At 35.6% G+C, this 7,585-nt stretch overlaps 1 non-coding gene across 1 annotated transcript; it reads left to right on the forward strand.

The window, feature by feature from the left end:
• Positions 1–2,321: 2,321 nt before the first annotated feature.
• LOC131150077 (small nucleolar RNA R71) lies at positions 2,322–2,428 on the forward strand. The gene has a single exon (XR_009135461.1). It is a non-coding gene; the product is annotated as a small nucleolar RNA R71 (small nucleolar RNA).
• The last annotated feature ends 5,157 nt before the right edge of the window (positions 2,429–7,585 follow it).

The raw sequence follows: 7,585 nt of genomic DNA on the forward strand, positions 1-7,585 counted from the left end.
CTTGGTGAATCCGTCGAGGAATTAAATTTTCAGCTTTGTACTTATGCCAAATAAACCTACATAAAAAATATAAGTTATTCAAAAGTGCATAGATAAATAAATAAAGTAATAAAGATAAAATAAAAAAAAATAAACAAAAGAAAAACTCTTTGGGTTGCTTCCTGTAAGCGCTTGTTTTAACATCTGCAGCCAGACTTTTCAATCTTCATCAACCAGGATCTCCAAAAGGAATAAATGCACAGTTCCTCTCTTTTTGTTCTCCATAGTAGTGCTTCAATCTCAAACCATTAACTCTGAATATATTCCCTCTCTTGTCTTTCAAGTCTATTGCTCTAAAAGGGAAAACTTTGTCAATTGTATAGGCACTTGTCCATCTTGACCTTAACTTACCTGGGAAGAGTTTTAATCGTGAGTTGAAAAGTAGAACTAGATGTCCTGGAGCAAACTCACGCCTAAGAATCTATTTTTCATGCCACTTCTTCGTATGCTCTTTGTAGATTTTTGCATTTTCATACGCATCACCTGAGAACGCATAGCGAAGATGCTCAGGGAATTGTTTCAACTCTAGAGATATAGGTTGCTACATCTTTTATTTAGAGATTACATAATCCGTCTTTGCTACCATAGGTTCTAGCCTCCCCATATGCTGCTGTGTTGTAATCTGCTGCAAGGATCGTTTTAGGTGATCAGCTGGTACATCTTTTTGAAAGACTTTTTCTACACCGTGCTGAATGACATCTACCCAAAAGCAAGTACTTGGATCTTCTGAGAATCTCATGTCTTGGTAGATGTTGAACATAACCTCTTCCTTGTACACCCTTAATGTTAACTCACCCTTTTGAATATTAATTAAAGCCCTTCTAGTGGCCAAGAATTAGTGGAACTTCTTGGTCTTCCTCCATATCTAACACCACAAAATCAACAGGAAAAATAAATTTATCCACCTTTACCAATATGTCTTCTATGATTCCATGTGGATACTTGATAGATCAGTCTACTAGTTGCAAAGAAATGGTTGTTTGTTTCATCTCTCCAAGTCCTAATTTCCTGAAAACAGAGAGTGACATAAGATTAATGCTAGCACCAACATCACATAAAACTTTATCAAAAAATGAATTTTCAATAGTGCAAGGCAAAGTAAAACTCCCTGGATCTTTTAAGTTTTTAGGAAATTTCTTTTGGAGAATAGCACTACACTCTTTTTGTAAACTTCACTATTTCGAACTCATCCAACCTTCTTTTCTTGGAAATGATGTCCTTCAGGAATTTGACATAGTTTGACATTTGTTCCGAGGAATTTGCAAAAGGAATATTTATGTGAATTTTCTTAAAAATATCCAAAAACTTAGAAAATTACTTATCTAATTTTTTCTTTTGAAAACGTTGAGGATAAGGAGGTGGAGTAGAGAGAATAGGAGGATTGTCAAGAAATGAAATTGCTGGGGATGTGTCAGTCTCTCCTGGTGTATCATCCACAATCATATCTTCTTTCCCTTTATTCTTGCTTTGGCCATTCTTTTTAGTTGTAGGTGTGGACATGGTTTCCTTTGCTATTGACTTCTCAATTTCTCTTCCACTCCTAAGTGTGATGGCCTTGCATTGTTCTTTAGGATTCACTTCTGTGTGGCTAGGAAAAGTTCCTCTCTGTTGGGTATTGATGGTCGTGGCCAGTTGCTCAATTTGCATTTCAAGATTCTTCATGGCAGCTCCCAGGTTGTTACAATGAGTCTCAATGTTATCCAATCGTGAATCAGTCTTTTTAAACCTTGCTTTTGTCTCCTTAACAAATGATATCATGGCATCCTCAAGTGACATATTCTTATCACCTTGATGACTATCAAGTCCTGCCGGAAGTTGTAGCATATTTGTTGTATTTCCATAAGACAAATTCTCATGATTTCAAAGCCCTGGATGGTAATAGTATGGCAAAGGATCACCACGATAATTGTAGTTCCAATTGTTGATGTATTGAACCTGTTCTTGACTCGCTCCATTGCTCGGATCTGTCCTACTTGTAGCTATCACATATTCTGCACCTTGTGGTATCCTCTGGATTGTCAAAGCTGAAATCTGATGAGACAGAGAAGTAACTTGAGCTGAAAGTGCAGCAAACGACTCCAATTCATGAATCCCAACAACTTTCTTAGCCATAGTTCTTTCAGTTGGCCATTGATAGTTATTTGAGGCCATTTCTTCCAAAAAGAGCAGTAGCACCCTTAGGTGTCTTTGACATCAAAGTTCCCCCAGATGCAGGATCAACTAAAGTTCAAGTTTGCCCATTTAACCCATTATAGAACATCTGAATCTGCAACCAAGTCGGCAAACCATGTTGTGGGCAGCGTCGAATCAAATCCTTATACCTTTCCTATGCTTCATAGAATGATTCAAAATCATGTTGCTTGAATTAACCAATCTCACTCCTAAGTTGAGCTATTTTTGCAGGTGGAAAGAATTTAGCTAGAATTTTTTCTATCATGCCCTGCCAACTTGTGATGCTCCCAGGTTGTAATGATTGTTGCCAACCTCTTACTTTGTCCCTCAAAGAAAAAGGGAACAATCTCAGTCTAATGGTGTCTTCAGTAACACCATTGATCTTCACAGTGTCACAAATCTCCAGAAACATCGCCAGATGGATATTGGGATCATCAAGTGGTGATCCATTGAATTGGGCCTGCTGCACCATAATGATTAATGCGGGTTTGAGCTCAAAATTGTTGGCATTAATGGGCTGGCATCTGATACCCAAATAGTTGTCATTCACAATTGGCCATACATAATCCTTCAGGGCACGTGGCTGCACGTTATCATGTCCGTTCTCCGTGGCTAATACCCTCTTTTTCCTTAGTGCTCTGAGCTTTCTTTCGATCTCCGGATCAAAAGGAATTATGTCACGTGTTCTAGCACTGTGCAACCAACATCAAAAAACACATCAAAAATATAGAAAAAAATAATAATAAAATAAAATAAAAAGAAATAAATATAAATAAAAAATAAAATTCTAAATTAAAACCAAGATTACTTTGTATCGATATTGGCAAAAATAAGAAAAACTCAATCCCCAGTAACGGCGCCAAAAACTTGATCGGTGATTGATGTGTAAAGTATCGTCCTCAGGGATTGATGTTTTAATTTTACCAAGTACCAAATTTATAATAAACTTGATTTTATTTAGAAAAATTAATAATCTTAGATTGCGAAATTTAAACAAAACTACTTTAAATAAACTATTCAAGAGAATTTAAAACTAGATGTCGCGTATCAAATTACTGATGGTGTAAACTTCTAGGAAACTGATTTCACCTAGTTTCTCACTATGCTTTACTCATCTAGCCAATTCGAATTCGTATTCTCTATTTGTTAGAAAATTTTCAATTTTTCCAAAAGCCACTTTCGATAGTCAATCAGAACCTATTATTATTTATTATTTAACATACGATTATGCAAATTAATAACGCAAGAACGCAATAAGACCCTCGATTTTTAATGCTATGTAGGTTCATACAAGTCTTTCGATCTCTATATTTACCTACGCTGAATTATCCAAGATCTATCCTATAATCCCCCATTTCGGTAGCAAATCACAAGACAAATATCATTTAATTAATGGCTAATTAATTAAAAGCATTAAGCACAAAATAACTCAAACAAATATTAATGAAAACTACTTCAGATTAGCCTCAAAGAGCAAGCATAGTTCAAAACTAGCTACATTGTTTTCCTAGAATACAAAAATTTAGTTCATTCCGAGAATTAAATTCAACAATAAAGATTTCACCATGTCTTCTTTTATTTGGAGAGTAGAGAAAAAATCAACACTCACAGCACTGCCATTGTTCACCGCCTTCTGATTCCGAAAAGATTTTATTTTTTTATGCCACCGGCCCTCCTTTACCGCTATTTGTGTTGTCTTTCAATGCAGCGTAGCACCTCTAAACGACTCGAAGAAAGAAAATCTCCTAGGACGGATGCCTCCACAACCTCAAAGAAGAGAGACGCCAAGACAAGAGAGTCTCCAAGAAACCCCTCTACGGCTCCCTTTCTTTGTGCGCTCCAAAAGAAAATCCCCCTTCTCTGGTGTGGCCTCTCCTAGAAAAAAAATTCGTCCTCTCCCAAAAGACTCCTCTTGCGCCTTCAAAAAATATCCTCCCAGTGCATGCCCCTCTCTTCAAACCTTCTGCCTTGCTCCCCCTACAAGAATACCTAAAAAAAAATGTCTCCTTACTTTACACTCTTTTTTTTCCCAAAATCCTCACCTTTTCTTTTGACTTTTCAAACCCCCTTCTTTCCTTTCTTTCCTTTTCTTTCTTTTTCTTTTCTTTCTTTCCTTTCTTTTGTTCCTCACCCAATGTATTGCTAAGATGACCTGGCTGCAAGGCCGGGTCACATCTCACTTTTTTTCATTTTTTTTTTCCCTTTTTTAAAGGCGCACGGTCTGCCCTCCATCTTCAAACCTAATTTTACCCCTCCTATAGTCCATAACTCTCAAAGCTCAAAACACAAAAGTTGTAGAAATCTTTCTCATATTTTCTCAAAATTTTGAATCGTCTCAATCGGAGCTTATACAAGAAAGTTACACACAGATTACGGAAAATTGTCGAAATAGTTCATAAAACGGCATATGGTAAATTCACGTCTGATTTCGACCTTGATGCTGCCATTATTTCACAAAATGCAAAACATGAAAATTTTAGAGAGTTTTATTATCTTTCTATGGCATCCAGAATCATGTGGAGCAGAGATCGGATGAGAGAGTTATGCACAGATTACAAAGTACCATAGGTTTTTAGCTTCCAATAGTTGCCCTGCAATAAAAAATATCAAAATTTCATAAATTACTCAATAAAACCCAAATTTTATAAATAGAACACAATGTTATAATATTGAAAGTAATTAGGCATTTAAATAAAAAATATAATTCATAATGCATGAATTAAAACACCTAATTACGCAATTTAAGCGCGTAATCAAATAGTATGACTAAAATTATTCCTCTATCATTTTCCCAGAAAATATCTAACTATGATGAGCTCTCTATGCCACAAGACTTGCTCTTCGTATATTCTCAAGCTACACTTGTTTTTGTTTTTTAAAACTAGTACTTGTTACGACTTATTAGCACCATGAAATATTAGGAGAAACCTTGATAGTTTTTTCCTCCTATACAAGCAAATTGTTGCGCTTTCATTTAAATACTTTATTGAATACTTCAAAATTAAGATATACTACATCGAAACTTTTAAAAAGATGGATTTTGAAATTTTCATACTTTTATTTTGTATTTTATTTTTAAGATTTGGAATTTTTGAGAACATAGTTGTGCCCAACAGCTAAGAATTTTGATTTTTGAACTATCTTATATCAACAATGATCAGAAGCAAGTGTGATTTATGCAGAATAATAGAAATATATATATATATATATATATATATATATTTTTTCAGCAATTGCATTCCGTTTGTTCTATTATGGGAATTGAGATTAGTGTTTAAAGTTCCATTCCAATTGACTCACCTTAAAAATGACCAGCTCGGAAGCTGCTCCAAGTATAGGAGTTCTATCGTGTAATATTCAGTCCAAAGGCCAGATCGTCTCCTCAGGGAATGCGGTTTAACTCCAAATTTCGTGTAATTCCAATCAGAAAATAAGAAACAAAATGGCACTGAATACAGTTCAGATTCGGGTTTTTCAGGATGTTTGAGATTTCTTTTGATAAATTAAACGAACATGCAATTTAAATTCTAAATCCTAACACACACTAAATTTAACAACGAGAAATAGAAATCCTACGCTATCAACCAAACAAGAATTGAAACACGCGTTAAACTTCGAAATAAAAATTAAAGACGATAACTTTCCTACGTAATTAAAGCACACAAATCTAAAAACTTAACCAATCATAAATTTAAATAAAAACTAGTTTTAGTGTGATAAAAAACTTAAACAAAAATTCAAACTTTAAGAACTAAACAGTAAATAGAAACACGGTAAAAAAATTAAACTTTAATAAAATTAAACTTAAACTAAATCAAACTTCAACAAACAAAATTTAAATTTCAAAGACGACCACTGATTTAATTTCTAAAGAAGAAATTTTTTTTTTTTCATTTTTTATATGTTATTCCTTTTTTTTTTTCAAGAACTAGACCGAATTCCAATAAATAAAAAAATTAACTCAGGCAACAATTGCGTATAATGCTAATATTAACTAAGAAAGAAATAAAATAATACCTTTAGCTCTAACACCCAAACAAAATTAAAACTTTAATGAAACTTCTAAAAAAAAAAATTACAATTATCCAACTAATTAAAAACTTAAAATAAAACAATTAAATGAAAGGACGAAGAAAGAAAGAAAGATTGAGGAGGAGGAGAAAAGCTAGTCGTTTGTTGGAGGAACTACAGCAAGGAGCAGAGGTTGAAGAGCAGCAACTGCCTATGGGTGAAGGTGGGTGGCCGTGAGCTGAAGCCACAGTAGGGGTCTTCACGGGTCTTCCTCCACAGCAGCAACAACCATGGACAACAGCTGGAGGGACTTCAGCTAGAGGACAACAACTATAGCAGCTAGAGTTGGTCTTGGTTGAAGGTAGCAGTGAAGGGGCAGTAGTGGTTATGGCTTCGGCTGGAGTGGTTCTCAGGTAGCAGTAGCTATGACAACAAGCAGAGGCTTCTCCGTGTCCAACAGCAGCAGCAGGCCGTGTTGGGCTTTTGTGGAGCCTAGTTGCGTTAAATCGGGATGGTGACCTGACCTTTCTTTAATGAGAGATTTCTATCCTAAGGCTTAGTCTATGGGCCATACTCGTGGGAGTCCCCCTCGGGAAAAAAATTTGGGCCCGTCTTGTAGCCTATTTGGAACCCTATGCGCAGCATATAAAATGATTGTTTTTGGGTGATTAGGGCAAGCAGTCACACTTCCCGAGAGAGCGAGAGAGATAGAGCATTGTACCGCTGCACTCTCTGTATTTTTCTTCCTGATAATAGTGAAATCCCTGCAACTCCGTGGACGTAGGCAAAATTACCGAACCACATAAATACTGTCTTGTACGTGTGATTGATTTTTCTTTGATGTGTATTTTTTCTCTATCTTGTTTCTTACAGGTTTCGGGAATTTTTTGTTAATTCCCAACAACTGGTATTAGAGCCTAGGGTTAGGTTCAAGTGGGAGCAATGGCAGAGCAAGCAGGAGAGGCATCTGGAATAGAAAAGTTTGATGGCATAGACTTTGGATTCTGGAGGATGCAGATCGAGGATTATCTCTATGGGAAGAAGTTACATCTGCCGCTTCTAGGAGAAAAACCTCCTACTATGAAGGACGAGGAATGGACTCTCCTTGACAGACAGGTACTGAGAGTTATAAGATTAACTCTGTTTAGGTATGTTGCACACAACTTTGTGAAGGAGAAGACTATAGCAAATCTGATGAAGGCTTTGTCTGGTATGTATGAAAAAACGTCAGCAAATAATAAGGTACATCTGATGAAGAAATTGTTTAATTTGAAGATGGCAGAAAATACATTAGTAGCACAACATCTAAATGAGTTTAATACTATCACAAATCAATTATCGTCTGTAGAAATTGATTTTGATG

The sequence above is a fragment of the Malania oleifera genome, chromosome 2 (assembly GCF_029873635.1).
Source record: "Malania oleifera isolate guangnan ecotype guangnan chromosome 2, ASM2987363v1, whole genome shotgun sequence".
Lineage (NCBI taxonomy): Eukaryota > Viridiplantae > Streptophyta > Magnoliopsida > Santalales > Ximeniaceae > Malania > Malania oleifera.